We start from the raw sequence: 20,764 nt of genomic DNA on the forward strand, positions 1-20,764 counted from the left end.
TGGAGGGAACAGTCACTCAGGTTTTCTAGCATTTGGTTCCTTCTTCCTTGCATAAAATATTGATTAAAATTGTTGTGGGAACAACATTGCCTAAAAATTACCAGCTGTAATGTTCATCTGTCATGTTGGACTAAAAGACCTATTGCCTGGGTATGAATGGCTTGGTAGGCCAGGAACATTCATTCATTCATTGCCAGACGCCATGTATCCCAAACGGGGTGGCCAACGGCTTAGAGTTAATTGTTTTACAGGGAGGGGCACTAATCCTCCACTAACCCCACTTGACACGTAGGGGGAACGTTATGCCAACAGCATCTGGTGTTCCCAGGCGGTCACCCATCCAAGTACTAACCAGACCCAACGTTGCTTAACTTCGCTGATCGAACGGGAAGCGGTGTACTCAACGTGGTACAGTACTTTATTAGTTGCCTATTTGCACCAGACCATGAGCAGTGGATTTAAACTTCAGCCAGTCTTGGTTAAGATGTGTGTGTGTTTATGACCACGAAATTAACAAGGGTTATATAAACTGTAGCAGCCAGTTGCGGTTGCTCAATCAGTAGAGAGGTGGCCTGCAGTCCTAACGGACCCAGGTTCGAATCCCGGCTGGGGCAGGGAACAGTTTAAGGATTTGAATTTCATTAAATCAGGCTTTACTGATCTACCAGAAGACCCGCTGACATGTCGTAAAAATACCCCCGCTAATACCAATACACCAGTCCTGCATGAGACAGCCCTAGCATGTATTCAATATGGACGGTGGGTGTTAGCGCCGAAGTGGTGACATGTAGAGGTGTATGGTATGTAGGAGGACCGCTGGGCCTTGATAGCAGGCTGTGAAGCCTATGCCCAGAGTCGGACACATAAAAAAAAAAAAAAAAAGTTCATAAGTAACCTTGTAATTTTATAGAAGTGCTGTTCCAAGGTTTTTTAAGGGAACGGAGTCTTAAAAGGCGAGAAATGTTACTTCATTACTTGCAAAAATATAACAGCCATATATTTTTTTTTTTTTTTTTTTTAAAGATCTGTTATTGGTAGGTAGGTTATGGCAACATTCCACGAGTTTAGTAAGAAACATGTCATTTGGTTGTCTATGCTCCATAAATTAGAATTGGGAGACTGAGGGATGGAGTGGAGTGGGCGAGAATTAACTAGGAGTGTATGTGAGTGAGGTAGGAGGGGAGACCAAGGATGAGATGGAGGGCTGGAGTGAGAGACTAAGGGCCAATTCGCACTATACGGTTCGTCTTCGTAGGGTTACAGTTCATTTGCTATGTAACTGTTCACACTATACATCCATGATCTCGTCAGTCTGCGTGCAGCTGTGGCTCCGACAAAAAGCCTCAGAAATTAGTGTAAAGCAGCTTGCTGCAACTTTCATTTTGCACAACTACTTAGGTGACAATGCCACTGATGTTACAACCATGAATGTCACGAACAATGCAAGCTCTTTAGTAGACATAACTAGATAGGGAGGAAATGCTCCACAAGTTGCATTCGTTGTAAAAGAAATTTAAAAGATTCTTGAAGTCCCACTGGTTCTCTTCCATGGGCATAAAGAGGGTTGAGAGAGAACCTACCAATGGTTATGAACAGGATGTTGGGAGAACCTGTGAATGGTAATTAATAGGCTACTTGAGAGTGAGCCAGTGAATGGTAATGGATAGGGTGTTAAGAGAGACCCTATGAATGGTAATGAATAGGATGAAGGATAAAATGCTATTTGTCACACTTATAATAAAATAGTGAAATATTTAAATATCTTACCCAATTTTTCCAATCCCTCTCCTATTAATTTCCATATTTTTTCTTTCACATGGTTATTGTTGTATTTTCTGTTGCCCATGTCATATAGTTCCTTGTAGCCTCTGACCAGTTCTAATAACTTCTCGTCACTCATGACTGCTTATAGTACTGTTCACGGCCAAAAAGCAGTGACAGGCTGAAGTTGTCCTCTGTCGTCTGTAAACACACCGTGACTGATATGTGTCGATGATCACACTGATCGGTGGAGGTACGGAGCGTTTCCATACGTATACGTTTCGTTCGTTAGAGATTTCTTCCAAACGTAGCCGATCCGTAAGAGTGAAAGGCGCCCGAAAGATGAACAATAAACGGAAAATTTAGTGTGACGGCCCCATTGATTTCGAAAAAATTAACGTATGAAAACCGTACGGAGACGAACCGTGTAGTGTGAATCGGCCCTAATGTGTGTGAGGTGGAGGGGGAGAGGAAACTGAGGGATTGAGTAGAGGATGTTGTAAATTGAAATGGGATGGAGAGAGAAATTAACTAGGAGTGTATGTGAGTAAGGTGGATGTGGGGTAAGAGGGAGGGGGAGACTGAGGATGAGATGGAGGGATGAGTGGAGGTATATAGGAGAGGAGGGTGTAAGTTGGGGGTGGAGTATGAGAGTGAGGTGGAGGGATGGAATAGAGGTATGAGAGTGAGGTGTAAGTGGGGGGGATGGAGAGTGAGACTAAGTAGGGGTTTGTGTGAGGTGGAGGTGGGGAAAGTGGCAGGGTGAGACTGAGGATGAGATGGAGGGATGGAGTGGAGAGGTACAGTATATGAGAGAGGGGTGTAAGTTGGAGGGGGAGGAGTGGAGTAGGAGACTAGAGTTTAGGTGAGTGAGGTGGAAGGATGGAGTGGAGAGGTGCATGAGAGAGGAGGGTGTAAGTTGGGGGGTGTAGGAAGATTAATTCTGAGTGTGTGTGTGAGTGAGGTGGAGACTGAGGATGAGATGGAGGGATGGAGTGGAGAGATATATGAGAGGGGGGTGTAAGTTGGGGGAATGGAGAGTAGGAAACAATCAGGAGAGTGTATGTGAGTGAGGTGGGGGGGAGCTGAGGATGAGATGGAGAGGAGAGGAGGGTGTAAGTTGGGGTGTGTGAAAGACTAAGTAGGTGAGTGTACGTGAGGAAAGTGGAGGGATAGGGGAGGGGATGTAAGTTGGTGGAATGGAGAGTAGGAAACTTCAACAGGAGGGTGTATGTGAGTGAGGTGGAGGGAGAGGCAGGGGGGGGGGGTCTGAGGATGAGATAGATAGGGAGAGGTATATGATAAGGGGGGAGTGGGGTGTAATCTGGGGTGAGGGCAGGTAGATGGCAATGGACAGGGAGGAGATATGTACCCTCACAGGATCAAGGTGTCTGGCTATAGGTAGATATAGCATGTCCACACTTTCACATTGTTATAGTAATTTGGCCATTATATATTTTTACAGTTTTATTTGTTTGCTTGAGATTATACTCTGAACTTTCGCTTGGCCTAAAATTTTAAATCTTTCCAGCTTGAATTATGAGTTGTAACTTTCTGAAAACAGGATAGTAGGCACTGTGTGAAAAGGATTATGAGTAATAGCATTGCCTTTTTGTGCCTCGAGTTACTCTTATGTGACACAGCTTGAAAATAATGAAAAATTGGGCCAAGTTAGTGAAGAGTAAATATTGTTCAGTGGAATGTGATTTTGTTGCTGTTTAACATGCATCACAACCAGTCCATGTTGGTATTTTTTAACGTCTTCAGTACTGTTACATCTTTTCTCAGTGTATTGTTGCTGTGTCCCAGATGATTTTATTCTTGCTGCTGCCAGACGATTTTACTCAGCTTAGGAAGGGGGTCTCATAGTGAAGGGAGGCCATGTCTCCTCCAGTATGAGATAGCACTCCAAGCTGAATAAAATCGTGTGGCATCAGCAGGAATAAAATGTCCTCATACTGAAGGGGTTAATTGGCTCGTCTTTGGTATACTGTATGCCCTGTTGATTAATGGTACATTGCTTCCGCTTTAACATGCCTTAGCAAACACACGTTGCGTGGTGCCCACAGTGTTAGCAATGCATGTTAAGTAGCCCTTTTGATCGCTCTGTTGTATGCCATGTGTTCTTGTATAGCTCTGCCTGGCATTAGCTGGGCAGAGCAATACAAGACATGGCATCTACACAGTGATTTGAAGGGCACGGTCTTGGAAGCATCTTGGGGTAGGGCGCAGAACCTATCTCGATAAATCGGCCACGAAAATACGGACTGGCAACCCTCCCTTAGGGTTCCCAGTCCTTATTTCTCTGGCCGATTTATCGAGATAGTTTTTTTTTTTTTTTTTTTTTCACCTTCACTTAGTTTTTTTTTTTTTTTCACCTTCTTCACTTAAATGTATCTTAGTGGAAATAAAACCAATGTATTTACCATGTCTTTATTATATATACATATACCTTTTTTTGTATATTACTTATATATGTATACTACTTATATATATACATATATATATATATATATATATATATATATATATATATATATATATATATATATATATAGTACTTATATATGTATAGTACTTGTACTTATATATGTATAGTACTTGTACTTATATATGTATAGTACTTGTACTTATATATGTATAGTACTTATATATGTATAGTACTTTGAAAAATATCAGAAAGAGAATACCAATAGACATGAATAGTATGGAGGAGAGATCACTTCATACTATTCATGTCTATTGGTATTGTTTTTCCGATATTTTTCAAAGTACTATACATATATATGTACTATACATATATAAGTACTATAAATATGTAAGTAACTTATAACATTCAAAATTTTGCACTTAGAAAAAATTATGAACTTAAAAGGACAATATAAAATGACATTAAAGAATAAAAGAAACATATTAAAAACAAACAAAACAAGACACATGAAGCAGGACAGGGCATTAACGGCAGGATACAGAACAGGACAGGGAAGGACACAGCACAGATGACAGGGCAAGAACAGCAAGACATGACACAGATGATGGAAGGACACAACAAGGCAGGTCATAGCAAGGCAAGACAAGCAGGATACAGCAAGAGATGGAAGGGCAGGACACAGGGTAAGAATAGCAAGGAGGGGAGGACAGGCCAAGGACGGCAGGGCACAGCAAGAGTGCAGATGACAGTGCATGGGTGTAGGGCAGGACAGGGGTGGCAGGGCACAAAGCAGGACATAGCACAGATGATGGAAGGGCACAACAGGGCAGGTCATAGCAAGGCAAGACAAGCAGGATACAGCAAGAGATGGAAGGGCAGGACACACACAGGAAAAAATAGCAGATATGAAAGGGCAGGACACCCTAGCCAAGAACAGCAAGGAGGGGAGGACAGGCCAAGGATGGCAGAGCACAGCAAGAATGCAGATGACAGTGCATGGGTGTCGGGCAAGGCAGGGGTGGCAAGACAGGGCAGGGGAGGGAATAGCAAGGGTGTAGGGGAGGCCATGGCTGTACAGTGTATTGCATGGGTGTAGGTGAGGGAAGAAAAGTGCAGGGGTGCAGGGCAGGACAGATGTGGAAGGACAGGACATGGTTGACAGAACAGGGATGGAAGGACAGGACATGGTTGACAGAACAGGGATGGAAGGGCAGGACAAGGATGACAGGAATAGCAAGGGACACCTGGTAGGGCATAGCAAGGGTGGGGGTGGTAGGGTGGGTTGCAGGGTGGTAAGGTTAGGAAGAGGAAGAAAGAGGGGAGGAAGAGGAAAGAAGAAAAGGGAGAGAAGAACGAGGAGAAGAGAAGGCCTAATACAATAAGAGGGGGAAGGGGAGGAGAGGAAGCCTAATACAAAAAGGGGAGGAGGAGGAAGGAAGAAAAGAGTGAGGAGGAAGGAAGAAGAGGAAAAGAACAACAAGGAGGAGAAGAGGACGCCTAATACAATACGGGGAGGAAGAGGAAGGAAGGGAAGAACAACGAGGAGGAGAAGAGGAAGCCTAATACAATACTTAACTATATGAAGTACTAAAACACACTGAGAATAAACACTGAACTTTGTTTTCCTTTGTAATATTAATGCCAGCAAGGGGTATCATTAGTTTATGCTTCAAAAACTGCTTGTGGGTCAAATAATAATAATAATAATAATAATAATTTACTGGCAAACCCCTATCAGTAATTCCTCATTTAAGATACTTTCACTAAGCACAGTCTCTCTCTTAATGTCACTCAAAAATACACTTTTCACAAACTTCTGAATTAATCTCAAAGGTGTGCTGTGAAAGATCAATGTTAATTCATCTAAAAATATTATTTTTTAAAATTTAACACAAATAAATATTGCTAGTTAGTTCTGTCTTGCATATGATCCTTAAATGCTGGAGAAAAAGTCCCTCTTGCTGGGACCCGACCCTAATTTCACGCAATCAGCAATTTAAGGGAATATATATCAATTATTAAATGAGGAATTACTTTCTGCTGGCATTATACACAAACAAAACTCACAATTTACACATATTCTGTTTTTAACTGTGTGGAAAATGTGCCACTAGATCTCAGATGATGTGTTTATATATACAGTATTTCAAAGCTATGCATATATATAGAGGTGTACATGATGGCCCTGTAGAAACAGTTCAGTATTTTTATATCATTTGTATCGTACCATTCATGAAGGCTTTAACATGCATTCATTGGCCATAGTCGCCTAATGGTGGCTGTCTATGCTGCTCAATCTCTGGCAGCCACCCTATGACCTTGTCTCGAATTTTTTTTCCAGTCGGCCTCACAACCCTACCCCGAAATTCACACTTCTCACCTTACACACCCAATTGTTTAAAAATTGCGGTGCAGGGCAGACACCTTCAGGTGGTGGCACTGATATAACCAGGCTGCGTCCAGTGAAAAGGGCTAGATGCTCACTCACTGACCATTTAAGCCCTGGAATCCTGACTACCTCACATATTTCCCCCTACATAAGTGCTTCAAAATTATCAACTCAGGACTTTTATATTCCAGACCAACACCACTACAATACCAGTTGATGTTCTCAGTGCCAAAAATCCCTCGTGGCTAAACACACAGACACAGGACAAACAAGGGGACTCTCAATGCAGAAGAACACGAACACATAAACCACCACCACAACCCAACAAGACCTCCACACAGAGTTATAAGGCTGCCTCCTCCCCCCAACCTCACTATGTACCTCTTCATAATAACTAATCCCATGAAACAGTGAAATTTTGAGTAATGAGACAGGAATGTCTCCTTGATTACTAGTTCAACTGACCCTCCAGTCTGGCCCCACTTTGTCAGAGGAACATAAAAGCATTACGGCCATTCAAACCACCAAGGAAGTTGTACTAGACCTATTACTTGACCACTGCCCCAAATTAGAAAGTTACCTGAATCCAAATAAAATATGCAACCATTTTTATTTTTCCTCCTTTTTTTCTTATTTCCTTTTTTTTCTGTTAATAATTTATCCTGTACATACTGCCTACCTAGCCACTACAGCCATTCAAAGCCTATAACACTGCACGCCAGCACTAAATTTCACAAGATATAGTCAATATTTTTTTTCTCGCCCCTAAAACGGCCCCCATTCAGAAGGAACTGTGCTGTGAAAATACATGGAATCTCACAGTACAGGTCATCGGCTCTGACCACCTGCACTTATCGCAGTCCGCCGATGGCTGTGGCCGTCAACCTCTCCCCCCCCCCCCTCAGTACTTTATTACTTCAGAGTGTACACAGCTTTTTTTATAAATAAATATATATATATATATATATACAGTACTTTATTTTTATTATTTCACACTGTACCTAGCTACCTATACACACAAGGCCACTACAAACATCCACAAATCTGCAGCCAAACAGGACCCTCAAAAACCATCACCAGACACCCTTCACAAACAACCCTACGCAGAGCAACACGAATACACCAACTCTATCTCACCCTCTCTTTACTCTAACTTTGTCTAAAAATGCCTTGTGCTCTCTCTCATGGATCTATCTATCTATCTATTGCCAGACGCCTTAATCCCGTATAGGATGGCCACAAACGTATCGCCTCTCTCATGGATGCTGGGTTGTAAGCATAGTATATAAACACTAAAATACGATGCTGGTTAAGAAGAGCTATGGAAGGCATGTAATAAAAACTTGCAATACAAAAAGTACTTTAAAACAAATCTATAAGCCAAGAAACTGTTTACAATGCTGGGTGGTAACCATATAATCAAACCATAAGTGCTCCCTATGTGTCAACAAGTGGGTTGGTGAAGGGTTAGTGCCCCTCCCCATAAATAAAAGTCAAATGGCCCCCCCCTTAAGGGATTATGGCAGCTGGCAGTAGGCAGACAGATAGATAGACATTCTCATCCTATACCCAACAATAAAATTCACAAGGATACATATTTTCTTTCCTACCCCCTTAAAACGGCCCCCATTCCAACAGAACCATACTGTGAAAAACATATGGAATTTCACAGTACAGGTCACCGGCTCCGTCCACCTGCAATACCTGTAGCCCAAGTGCAGATCCGCCAGTGGCTGTGGCCGTCATCCACTTTTTTTTTTTTCTTTCTTTTTAAACTTTATTTCTACTATTTCAGACGGTACATGGCTACTACCTAGATATACAACAGAAACCTTCAAAAACCATCACCAGACACCCACCCTTAAGACTCAACCATACCCAGAGAAACACAACTCTAACTTGGTCTAAAAATGGCTTATGCTCTCTCATGAATGCTGAGTTGTAAGAATACAGTAAACAGGCATTAAAATATGATGCCTGTCACAATGAAAAGCTATGGAGTGAATGCAGGTCTAATGTTTTGTTTCTGCCTGTGGGACACGTTAAAAAAAAAAAAAAAAAAACATGAAATTTTGTGCCAAGTTAGAGTGAAATGAGTATACCCTGACTTCAACACAATCATCATCTTTCTCTACTTCAATGCCAACACAATACACAACTCACACACACTGCACTATGCCCACAGTGTAATGCTTCCTGCCACACCACACCACACTCACATTTACCACAGTGTAAGGCCTCCCCCCCTCACCACAACACACTACTACAAACACTCACCACATGTACCACAGTGTAGGCCTCCTCCCACACACCACACCACACTACCACAACAGACAATCCTTCAACATATACCTCTGGGGCTGCCAGGGTTTCTGTAGTCAGTCAAGTGGGATTACAAGCCAAGATTTACTAATACATAGCAAATATTCGTCAAAACAGCATAATTTGGATATAATATGTTTATCATCCACTGACAAAGGAATTCAATTTATCATGAGAATTAATTTGCTGGAAGGGATGGTTATGACGGCCAATACAGCTGATAGGAGGGTCAGAGGCATGTAATGATTTTAGCACTACAACAACAGGGTCTCTCTATCTCTCATGACAGAAATATTTGAGGTGGGAGCAAAGAACAAAGAATAAACAAGCATTAAGGGGGCGAACTATCAGTACCATGCCTAGTGAAGTGGACTAATCATCATCATCATCATCACCATCATCTTCGTAACCAATTATTTTTCAATCATCGTAACCATTTTTTTTTTCTTTTTCAAGCAGTCACTCCTATCCTGTTTATTTATTTTTTTTACACATGAATAAAATGCATAGGGCCAATAAAGCAAAGAGGAAACCCAAGAGAGAGTGAAACTAACTGCACGCCCAATGAAATGGCTCATACACTCATTCACTTACCATTCAAATCCTAGTATCTTACACACACACACACAAAACCATGGGGACATCACACATCCTTGCTCTCTCTAATCATAAACCATGACAACCCAACCCAACAGACATCAACACCATCACAAACACCCAAACGATACACAGACCAAGAAAACACAACAATGAAGGAGAAATATCAACAGCATAGCCTAAGAATCAGCAGAACGATAGTAATTCTAAAAACGTATCAACCATTGGCTGTGATGTTGGAGACCTTGCAACTTTATACAACATCGTCTGCCATCATCCAATCCTATGTCACCCCATAAGGAGCGTAGGAAGCCAGGGCTAGGCATACTGCACAAAATTCTCTGCTCAACACATAATACTGCTGATTTCTGAGATGCCCTGGGTTGAAAGACGATAGAGACCTGACAGGCAAATTGGTTCTTGCTCATGCTTAGGAAAATATGGCAAATGACTGTGTGATAGGAAGAGATATATCAAAATAGTTTAGTCTATGGGCACCCTAGGATCTCTCCCTACCTATATCAATCTACCTATAGCCTGACGCCCTAATCCATATAGTTAAAAAAATTTCAAACACATGCCACATTTTCCCACATATCGATAAGAGTATAACATATTCCAATTCAACATATAACTATAGTCAGTTTATTTCCATCTGACAAAACAAGGCAACTTTTATCACTTCAGTACTAAATCATTGATGTATAAAATTCATTATGTTTTAGTGATGGGGTATGGATGAATCTCCTGGGTTACTAGTCAAATTAACTCTCCAGTCTGACTACACTTGGCCATTAAGCTAACGGTTATGAATCTCTGTCAGGTGAAGCAAACTGACTATAGAATAAATCAACAGAAATAAAGACACCAAGAAAACACTCCCACATCAATATATAAAACATAGTCAGCCACAGGAAAAATAATATAAAAAACATAAACCGTATATATGCAGGAAAAAATCTCGTTAATCTCTCACCTAAATGAAGGGAATCAACACCTATGTTTAATGAGGGGAATAACCTCAGAATGATTGTTATTTTTGGATATAAATGAAGGTAAACGACTCAAGTTGCTCATCAACCTTTGACATAAATGGTCGTTAACTGAGGATGCTTGTTAGTTTTAAAATCTCAGTGCTATTTAGGACAATACATTTTTCTTTTTAATGCAAAGAAGCAGAAACTGAAGAGTGCAAGAAATAATACACAAAAGAGAGCCAAATATCTTACATCTGAAATTCCTGCACACATTGCATTTACAAGACTGGAGGTCACAGGCAGAGGGAAATAGAGATTGAGAAAAATAAATTCAAGTTGACCTGTTGCCAAGTACAATCAACCAAAGAAGGACAAGAGTACATATTTTTTTCAGCATATTTTTTCCTGTGGCTGACTGTGCAGTACATCACAATGACATGGTAATAATAATAATGCAAATATAACAACAAAATGGGCATAACAATTGGCATACAAATACAATAGCCAACATCAACAATTCAGGAGGGATAATATATACAAAACACCCATTTTTATTGTTGGGTAAACAAGCACTATGGCTTTTTTGCAGAGTCCTTTTATTTGCCACAGTTATTTACGATCTTTTGGGCTGACAATACCTGCTGTTGTGGTGGTCCCTGGCTCATTTTAATTACTAAGAATCAGAGTCAATGCTGGAGAAACTAAATACTCGAATTTAATCAAAGAAAAGAGCCAATAGGAGCTCCCAAATTCTTACAACCAAGATTATCCTCTAATATTCTTCAGACGTGTGTGTGCATCTTTCAGGAGTTTACTCTGGAAAATGACAAGCATATATCCTTAGCAAAGTTTCATAGCTCATTTAGCCACATCTCATTCAAGAAGGTAGATGATCAGCACACAAAGATAAGCTACAACCAACTGACACTGTTTTACTTAGGCAGCAAATACTGTACTGGCAAAAATGCTGAAACTGATGCTATGTTGGTTCAGAGAAGTGGTTTGATTACAGCACTACTACACAGGCATATCCAAACACCTGCCACTGTCCTACTTAGCCAAGAATACAGGACCACAGCAACAGCAGCCCACAATTTACTAAACTAAAATACAGGGCTGCCCATATATATCTGGTGTTGTCGGCTCAGTCTGCGGGTACGGGGGCAGCACGTATTTTGACAACTTAATTATGCTCCGTTTAACTGGGTATTAAATTACCATCATTCCTTTGTAAATGCTAGTTGAAACATAACTAATATGGTGCTAGTCATGAAGAAGTGCTATGGAAAGGATGTTGGGCCACAGTGCTATCTTATTCTGCCAGTGACGTGAGGGAAATGAATCTGCATAAGGACAAAAATCTTGTCTCTTTGTGTCATGTTTGTGTCATACCTTGTGCCATGCTTTTGTGTGTCATTTCTGTGTGTGTCATGTTTCTGCATGTCATGTCTCAGTGGCTCTTCAATTTGTATATGGATGGAGCTATAAGAGAGGTAATAGGAAGGAATGTGAATATATTGGTATCTAGTGAGGAAGGGTAAGATGTGGAAACTTCCTGAGCTGTTGCTTGCTGATGATACTGTATTGTGAGGAATGTGAACTGCAAGGCTTGGTGCATGAGTCTGAGGATGTAAGAAACAGAATCCTAAAGAGAATATAAGTATGGGTAAAGTTATGGTCTTAAGGGAAATCACAGCATACAGAGTGAGACTGGATGGTGAGGAAATAAATAATGAAGGTGCATCCAAGTACTTTTGAGTGATGAGTGAGGATGGAAGGATGTGCTTGAATGGGTACAGCAGGGTAGAAAGGTTGCTGGATCACTGAAAGCTGTGATAAGACGTTGAGAAATGAGGCTTAGATCCCGTTGGAAGGGCACAAGAGTGAGAGCAGTGGAAATGACCTGAGGAATGTGTGGAGTTTTATGGACAGACAGATATACAAATGAGGAAGTGGAAAAGTGCTGTGGTGCTATTAGGAGAAATACTTTGGGATAGTTTGGCCATGTAGAGGATGGGGAATGAGAGAATGACTAGAAGGTATGTGTATGATGTGAAGAGGAGGAGAGACCATGGCAGAGACGGAAGACTGGAGTGGAGAAATACAAGGAAGGGAGGTGTGAGTTAGAGAGAGGACAGTCAAATAGCAGATAACAGAATGACATGGAGTTAATTTATTTGTGGCCTCCCCTTATGCGACTGAGATGTCTGGCAGTAGATAAAAGTCAGTGGAGGGTAAAAATCTCTTCTTACCAAAATGAGTGAACTTTAAGCAATTACTGAAGAAAATGCAAGAAGAGATATTAAATTGCTTGATAAAAAAATGCAACCAATGGATGCAAACAAGCAATCACTATCAAGTAAGAAAGGGTTATGGGAAACAGAAAATGATGCAGGGTAGTGATGGTAAAGCCGACTGAGCCTCCACCATATCAATCACCAAATAATCAAAATCAATATAATAATCATCATTCATTATTATTAAAATCATCACTGCAAACGTCATCATCATCACCCCAGCCTCTTCTTCCCACCTAAGGATGGGGTAAGGTATAGTTCAAAATGCAACAACAAAACACATGGGATCAGACATGTTATATATGAACCACTCTGTATTTTTTAGCATCTGTGGCACATAACCAGGACTTAACTGCATCTGTTTGTGATGCACAGGCATGTGCAAAAGTATGCCAACAATACTCTGCCAGCACTAACTTGTATTTCATATTTACCACTCTTCCCCAAATGACTAGAAGGTAACATTCCTTCTGTTGCCTGTTTTCCTGATGCCTGGAACAGACACCTTCATATGGCAATGATCAGATATTGAATGTCAGATTAAAATAACAGCCTTCAGTTCCTTTACTATCCCCCTACAGGAGAATGGTGGACTAGGAAAGAATAGTAACATTGATGTGCAGTCCTTACCACATAAAATATTTCAAACAACACCTTCCATTCCTACAGCTGGCAGAGAAGTGTCTATATACTTTGCTCATGCTCAGGACAGGATTTACGCAAAACATTTCATAGCCAATGGTTGTGTATGGCTGGCCAGTTGTCTATAACCTTAGTCGCATTACTCGAATCTGGCGAAGATGTCTTCTTTCAGAGCTGACGGCAGCAGGTAAAGAAACTGGTTGTTTGATACGATTAATAATCAAAGTGGACATCTCGTGACTATCATGAGTGACAAGCCAAGTGGCTTCTGGCTACCCAGGATATAAGTTACTACACTTGGTGGTAATATACAACTAGGCAGTCACGTGGTGGTGTAAAGAGTTACGGCGCTCCAGCTGGATGTGGCAATATCCGGTATTAAATTAGTCAGTAGCTAGTCCCAGGTCTCTTCACAAAATGGGGAAACAAAAAATTGGTGAATGACTGGGTGGCTGTGAATGTGGGGACCAGCATCTGATAGATGTGAACAAAGTGTGCAACGTCTGGCTTGCAATATCCACTTAAGAACGTATGCCCAATCCTTGAGGCATTGCCTAGGCCGTAAAAAATAAACAAAAAAACTGGCCATCAAACACAACCCCCTCATAGAGCATTCCGCCCCCTTACTGTACGGCCACAACGTGGTTATTGCAAGCAAGGCCTGAGTGCATGTTTACCTATATAATCATCCACCTGTGTGCCACTTATCCTTCCAACATATGCAATGATGGACTCCTTCTCACTGTCCGACAGTCCCCATTACCCATGTCAAAACGAATATATATCATGGCACACAATGGTGGGTTGTGTGTGCTGTAAAAGTATTGACCCAACCCCCCAGGCATCCCCAATCCCCCAAAACCCCACTAGTAGCAAAGGGACTTGGGGCCACGCTACACGACAGTATTATGGCAACTAATTCGGCACAAAATTTTTAAAGCTTATCTTTATGATGTAGACTTTTTGTTCATTTACTGCCGGCGCAAAACTTTAATCTCCTCAGTCTGACTTGGCGCTATTTTTTTTTTTTTAAAGCATACCAGTACTTAGCGTTCCAACTTCCACACAGGGGAATCGACGGGCCGAGGTTCGTAAACAATGAGTAACGCCAGAACTGCAGGGTCGATTGGTGTGGGTGATTTAAACGGACAACATTGCGACAATATACACAAGTATCAAACAACTGGCCATAAAAAAATCTGTCCACTGTGCATCAATTACAATACAAACATCAACATAATAATCAAGCAATAATCATATGCATATTTCACTTGGGTGTCTTCTAGGTGGCTCAGGAGGCTTGCTAAGAAATCACGTTAGGAAATCACCCCAGCCACAAAGAAGACAAGCCACTTTGACTGAACTAACACCAGACAATGTTCAATTGAGAGAAACACTGCTAGTAGTCAAAGGCAGCAAAAATAACATGAGGAACCTTTCCATCACAAAATTCTTGCAGTATACCGGGTATCTACCTAGCTAACACTTACTGCAATATATCTACTATCTATGTGTATCTGTGTAGTGTTTACCTATCTGTGTACTTTACCTATCAGCTTGAAATATTGCTGAACTGAGGCAACACCTTAGCAAGGAGACATGCTAATCATTAAGTGCAGGGGAAAGGTTTCAAAACTATCTGCTACTGGTAAACTTGGGGAATTTACTTACTGTACTCTTGTTACTCTACCCAGGCATAAAATAAGCATCTTAGCAATAGTTTATCAAGCAGAATGCTAGTCATGAAGAAGTGCAGTGGGATGGATGTAGACATGTAGTACTGTGTTATTCTACCACAGAGATATATGAAAAAAGCACGTGAATGGACAAATCCCAGGCCATGTTACGGTGCAAGAAGTATGATAATTGAGCATAGACGAATATAAATAAGTTAAAAATCCATCCAATCAGCCATCATCCAATCCCACATCGCCCCACAGAGGAGTGTAAGAAGCCGGGGCTAGGCAAGTTGGTCCTGACATTAAAGATGAAAATAAGTTAAAAATAAAGCTCATAATTATCCTTAGACCCCCAATGCACCACTCTCAACTGAATAAAACCATCTGGTGTTGGTTGGAATAAAGACAGTTGCTCTCCCACTTACGAACAAGAGCTAAGAAGAATTGCTGTTGAGATTAACCCCTACACCGCGGGCATGTTTACCAATGTTTTGCGTGTGCCGCGGGGTTATTCGGGCTCCGACAGACTCTCAAAAAATATTTGCCAAAAATCAGTTATTAGTCCTAGAATATTAAAATTCCATATGCTTATGGCACATACCTTCAGCTTTCTCTTGGAATGTTTGTCGAGCCTTCATCGGTTACCGAAGGACTTATGGAGACCTCTGAAGTTGGGTAACGAAGTCTCCACTTTACACTTCCCGACAACCCGTAATATGATTACCACAGTCAGATATTAACACTATAAACACTACTCTATGATTTTCAAGTAGTTTGGGATCCATACTCCAAAAAAAAACACTGTGAAAGCAATGAAAATTACGAGCGCGTCTGACCATCGCACTTGCGCTAGTTCGCTCTTGGTACTCTGTCATTTATTATTCATAAAACCCCTCACACTTTATATTTCTATTACTATATAACACTTATATATATCTACAGTCTTTATCCATAAGTTTCCTTCAGTAGTATTAGTTTATTGTCACTGTAGGGATTCAATTTCTTTCAGTAAAATACGTAGCATTCACTTTCTCGTCCTGTATACTAGCATTGAGAGTGAATCAGTCACTTTCAGTTTCACTCTCATAACTCACAGTATTCAGACATGCTACAGTGCTCGTCAGAAGTATCGAGCGCCCTGCGTCCCTCCTAAGAAACAAACCTTTCAACATTGAAAAAACATATAAATAATGCATTTTATTTACCTTTAGTGCTTCGTAGGGTAGCCTTTACGCTTCTTCACGGACCTGAGATGTCTTGGAAGTGAAAGGGCGCGGCTCCTCAGGTGCTGGAGTGGTATTTTGTCCCAGGAGTCACGAATGGCGGCTTCCAGCTTAGGCAAAGCTCACATCCTTCCCTTGGAGACTCTTCTTTACAAGGTACCAGAGGTTTTCAGTCGGATTGAGGTCTGGGCTATTTCCTGGCCAGTCTTTCATGAATGATACCTCGCAGTCATGAAGCCAATTGGTGACCAATTTGGCCTTATGAGCAGGTGCACCGTCCTGCTGAAACACTCATGCACCTGTTAGGTCGAAGGAGTCTGGTAAATGATAACACAGAAGCTCCAGGTAAACATCCTGATTCACTCTGAGGTTCTTGGGAAGTACAACAGGCTTCCCCAAACCCTTCCCTGAGAAACAACCCCATACCATGAGTGAATCAGGATGTTTAACGGTGTTTTCCACATACCGTGGGTCAAGTGGTTCACTACCTTTGCGCTGGTACACACGTGCTCCTGTTACAGGTGACACTAAACGTTGCCTCATCAGACCACAACACTGACAACCATTGCTCCTCACCCCAGTTAAGATATTTATTAGCAAAGGCAAGCCTACGAAGTCGCTGGTTTTTGGTGAGAAGAGGCTTCTTCACAGGCCTGTGACTTGTGTAACCAAGTTCATGGACCCTACGAGACACTGTTCTCACAGATACCTCACCAAACACTTCTGGGTTGCTCTCCTTTATTTTCCTTGCACTCACACAAGGATTAAACTCCACTGCACGTTTTACAACATTAACAGACCTTGGGGAAGGTTTCCTAGGCCTACCAGACCGCAGTTTCTTTGTGGGAACTTCACCGCTGTTTTCCACTCAAAACCGGGCGCACCACCGACGCACTGTAGATCAAGCCACACCAACCAATTCACTAATTTCCTTTGTCTGGTGGCCTGCCTCCTTTAGAGCAATGATCTGGGATATGATTTCACTCGATAGTTCATGGGTAGGTGCCATAACAAGGTGGCAAAAGTAAAAAAACTGCGGGACACTCGGTAAAAAATGGCGCAAAAAGAGAGGGAGACGCAGCGGAGTTCCTCTCTCTCAGGCAGCCCGTGGGCAACTGAGGCGGGAACCAACCAGCACGTCGGAAGGCCTCAGGCTACCGTGACGTCATGCTAGCACCGCAAACTTGTGGCTCAATTTTTACCCCCAAAAATGGGTGATTCTTTTTTGGCCATAAGTATTGCGCGCCCGGCGGTAGGCACTTGATAATTTTGACGAGCACTGTAGAGTGAAACTTTCATTACTCCTAGGGTATATACTCGTATTCTTATAATACTACTCATTTACATTTCTATTTACATTCTCTATTTTATTTACATTATTTACATTTCTATTTTATTTACACTGTGTTATGCACTGTCACTTGAAGTAACTTATAAAACTATTTTCCACTGTTCACGTATATTTACATTCATTACTTTCACTTGCTGTTTACACATTATTTACACTTTATTTACAATTCCACTTGCACTGTTTTACTCAATAGAAAGATCGTAGGCACTCTTTTATCAATTGTCAGCCCTTTACCTCTTTCCACACAAGGTTTAGTAGAGGGTAAAGGTCACAGGGCCTTTTGCATGGGGGTGAAAAGTCCCTGAAGCTAGCAAGAGCGAACAGACGTATCTCCACACTGGAAGATGAGAGTGAACTGATAAGGGTGGGCCGGGGTGGTGGCCTACCTAGGGAAATCAGTACTCCCAACGTTAGCCTCTTGACACAGCTAATTTATAGCAGTGAAATGATTGGCAGGAAATCTAGACAATACATTATAAATTAGGTAGTTCCAGGTGAATGTAAATATCACTTAGGCTTCTCCCTTCCCTCCTTATATGTATATTTATTACGCAAATAGATTATACGGCATATTTCAAGGGGAAATAAACAGCGAAAATTAGCGAACGAGTGCACGTGAGGTGTTGTCAGGTGATAATTAGCCAATTCCAGGTGTATGGCACTCTCATTTACCTTATTTCTTTCTTGTATATATTATTTGGTATAAGAATAGGGCATAGGGCTTATTTCAATGGATGAAATCAGTGGAAAATTCCAGGAAAGATTTACTTAGCGCAGCACGGCCGGGCAGGCAAGAGGATAGGGTAATGGAGGGGGGGTAGGGAGGGGAGTCAAGAACGGGGAGAAATGGCTAAATTGTCAACAATGGATGGGAGTACAGATGAGATTAGGAATGCTGACTAGTGTTGGACATTGGCAGTACTGATAGATGATACAAGCCCCCACTTGGAAGCCCAGGTGAATTCAAAATAACACAGAATCACAAAAGCGACGCCCCACGGTATGATCCCTTGCTCCCAAGCGTCACGAAAGTGACGCACTGTGGTCAAGGGGTTAAACACTTATCGACTTGAGATTTCATTCAGCTGTGTGGTTGCCATCCTGATAGTGCCAGGGATTGACTCCTGGCACTGCATCATCCTAGCTTATCATCAATCATCGTCGTCGTTGATTGGTCAGTAAAATCAGCACCTAGACTATGTTAACTGGACTTCTATATCCTAGTGGTGGAATGATCTAGTTATGGAGCATAGCACTAACTATTTTATCATCAATCATCGTCGTCGTCATCAATAGGCAAGTAAAATCAGTACCTTGACTAAGTTACCTGGTCTTGTATACCCTAGTGGTGGAATGATCTAGTTATGCAGCCCAGCACTGCCACTGATCATAATTAAAATCATCATTAGGCATTATCATCATCATTCCTGACTCCTCTTCCCACCCAACGATGAGGTCAGGAGTTCTCTATTAAAATATCGTAAGTAGGGGAGCAACTGTTATACTCTGTCCATCTCAACTTGGCTTAAAAGTGATCTGGAAAGGATGCAGAGCCACAGTATAGCCTTGTCTTACTCTGCTTCTGGCCGATGAAATTAGGCTGCCAAGGACAAAACTCTCTGCCAAGTCAAGGTGGACCATCCAAAAATTTTCTAACTCACATTTCAGACAGGTGGTTGTAGCTGTAGTTGTAGTAGAAAGGTTTTCAGGATCAACGGCGCTGGGAACCTCTATATCTATCACAGGTATTTCCCGAGTTTTGAGGTCACTGAGTATTTTTCAACATTCACCACACAATCTTGTATTTCTCTATTAGCAGCGAAGGAGCCCAGGGCTGGGCAAGTTGGTCCCGACATTCAAGATGAGAGTGACCAGCCACACTCATCCCCGAGTGGCATTACGTTAACGATAAACCCCAACCACCCTTGGGTATAGCCACTGCATCATGAGAAAAATTGAGCCAGCACTGCCGGCTCCAGCAGGCAGCACCACCAGGATCAACTCCAGCACGGCAGCATCAACGCCAGCACCACCACGATCAACGCCAGCACGGCAGCACCACCAGGATCAACGCCATCATGCCAGCACCAACTCAGCAATCGCAGGAACTGCAGCCTGAGTAACACAGACGGACCCTGAAAATAAGGCAAGGTTTTAGGAGATAATCTCAAGTGTGTTCAAACTTAACCTTTTTGTCTGTGAAGGAGTTCAATATGGATCTTAATTAACCCCTACTGTATTGGTGCTGGATGGGGGGGGAGGGCTGCCTGACATTTACACTTCTCAATGCCACATCTATCCCGCAAGAGGAGAATGATGGACTACAGAAGGGTAACTCAGCCTGCAGTCCACTGGGATAATGTTCTGCTGTGCCTGGGGTTGAACTATTACTAGTACACATGACCTAAGATGAACAAATCCATTTTACATCATCTGTCTGGCTCAATTCCTTGGTTATAGTCCCTCAAGTACTTCCTTATTCCCAGCAGAACAAGAAATTCCGACGGCTCTGCATTATTAACCGAACTCTTCATGACTGGCTTTATTCCTATGTTAATCTTTTGTTACAACTCAGCACTGAATAAGGACAGATGGCAGTTTAAACAGATAGATAGTGGGAAACTGGGTAGTAGATAGATTCCTTCACAATGATGGCCATCTCCTAATATAAATGAAAGAGTCTGGTGGTAGCAAGTATATTATGACAAAAGCATTAGGCCCCATATTACAGGTCCCTTTGGCAAAATTTAAAAAAGTCACAATAGGACGCTTACCTGAGAGTGGAGGCAGATGGTTGGTATTACCGTGACTGGGCAGCTGGTTGGTATTAATTTGGCAGCTGGTTGTGGTTTTCTTCTCCCCTTTCTCCGTCTCTGTTGACAGTTTCCACAGCTGGGTCAATTAACACACCTGAAAAAATAGTACACATTAGTCCTTTCCTTACAAACCTTGATTAACAAAAGTATTTGGTTAGCAGCAAGAACAATATAACCTGGGAACAGTAAGGTAATAAATAATAATAATAGTAATAACAACAATAATAATAATAATCGTTTCATTTTTAAAGGCTCCAACATGCTTGCATGAGTCGGCCT

At 41.8% G+C, this 20,764-nt stretch overlaps 1 pseudogene; it reads right to left on the reverse strand.

The window, feature by feature from the left end:
• Window positions 1-303: 303 nt before the first annotated feature.
• Window positions 304-422, reverse strand: LOC145400329 (5S ribosomal RNA; annotated as a pseudogene).
• Between the last annotated feature and the right edge of the window lie 20,342 nt (window positions 423-20,764).

Source organism: Coenobita brevimanus, chromosome 51 (genome assembly GCF_032717465.1).
Source record: "Coenobita brevimanus isolate Jiangsu-jjx chromosome 51, ASM3271746v2, whole genome shotgun sequence".
Taxonomy (NCBI): domain Eukaryota; kingdom Metazoa; phylum Arthropoda; class Malacostraca; order Decapoda; family Coenobitidae; genus Coenobita; species Coenobita brevimanus.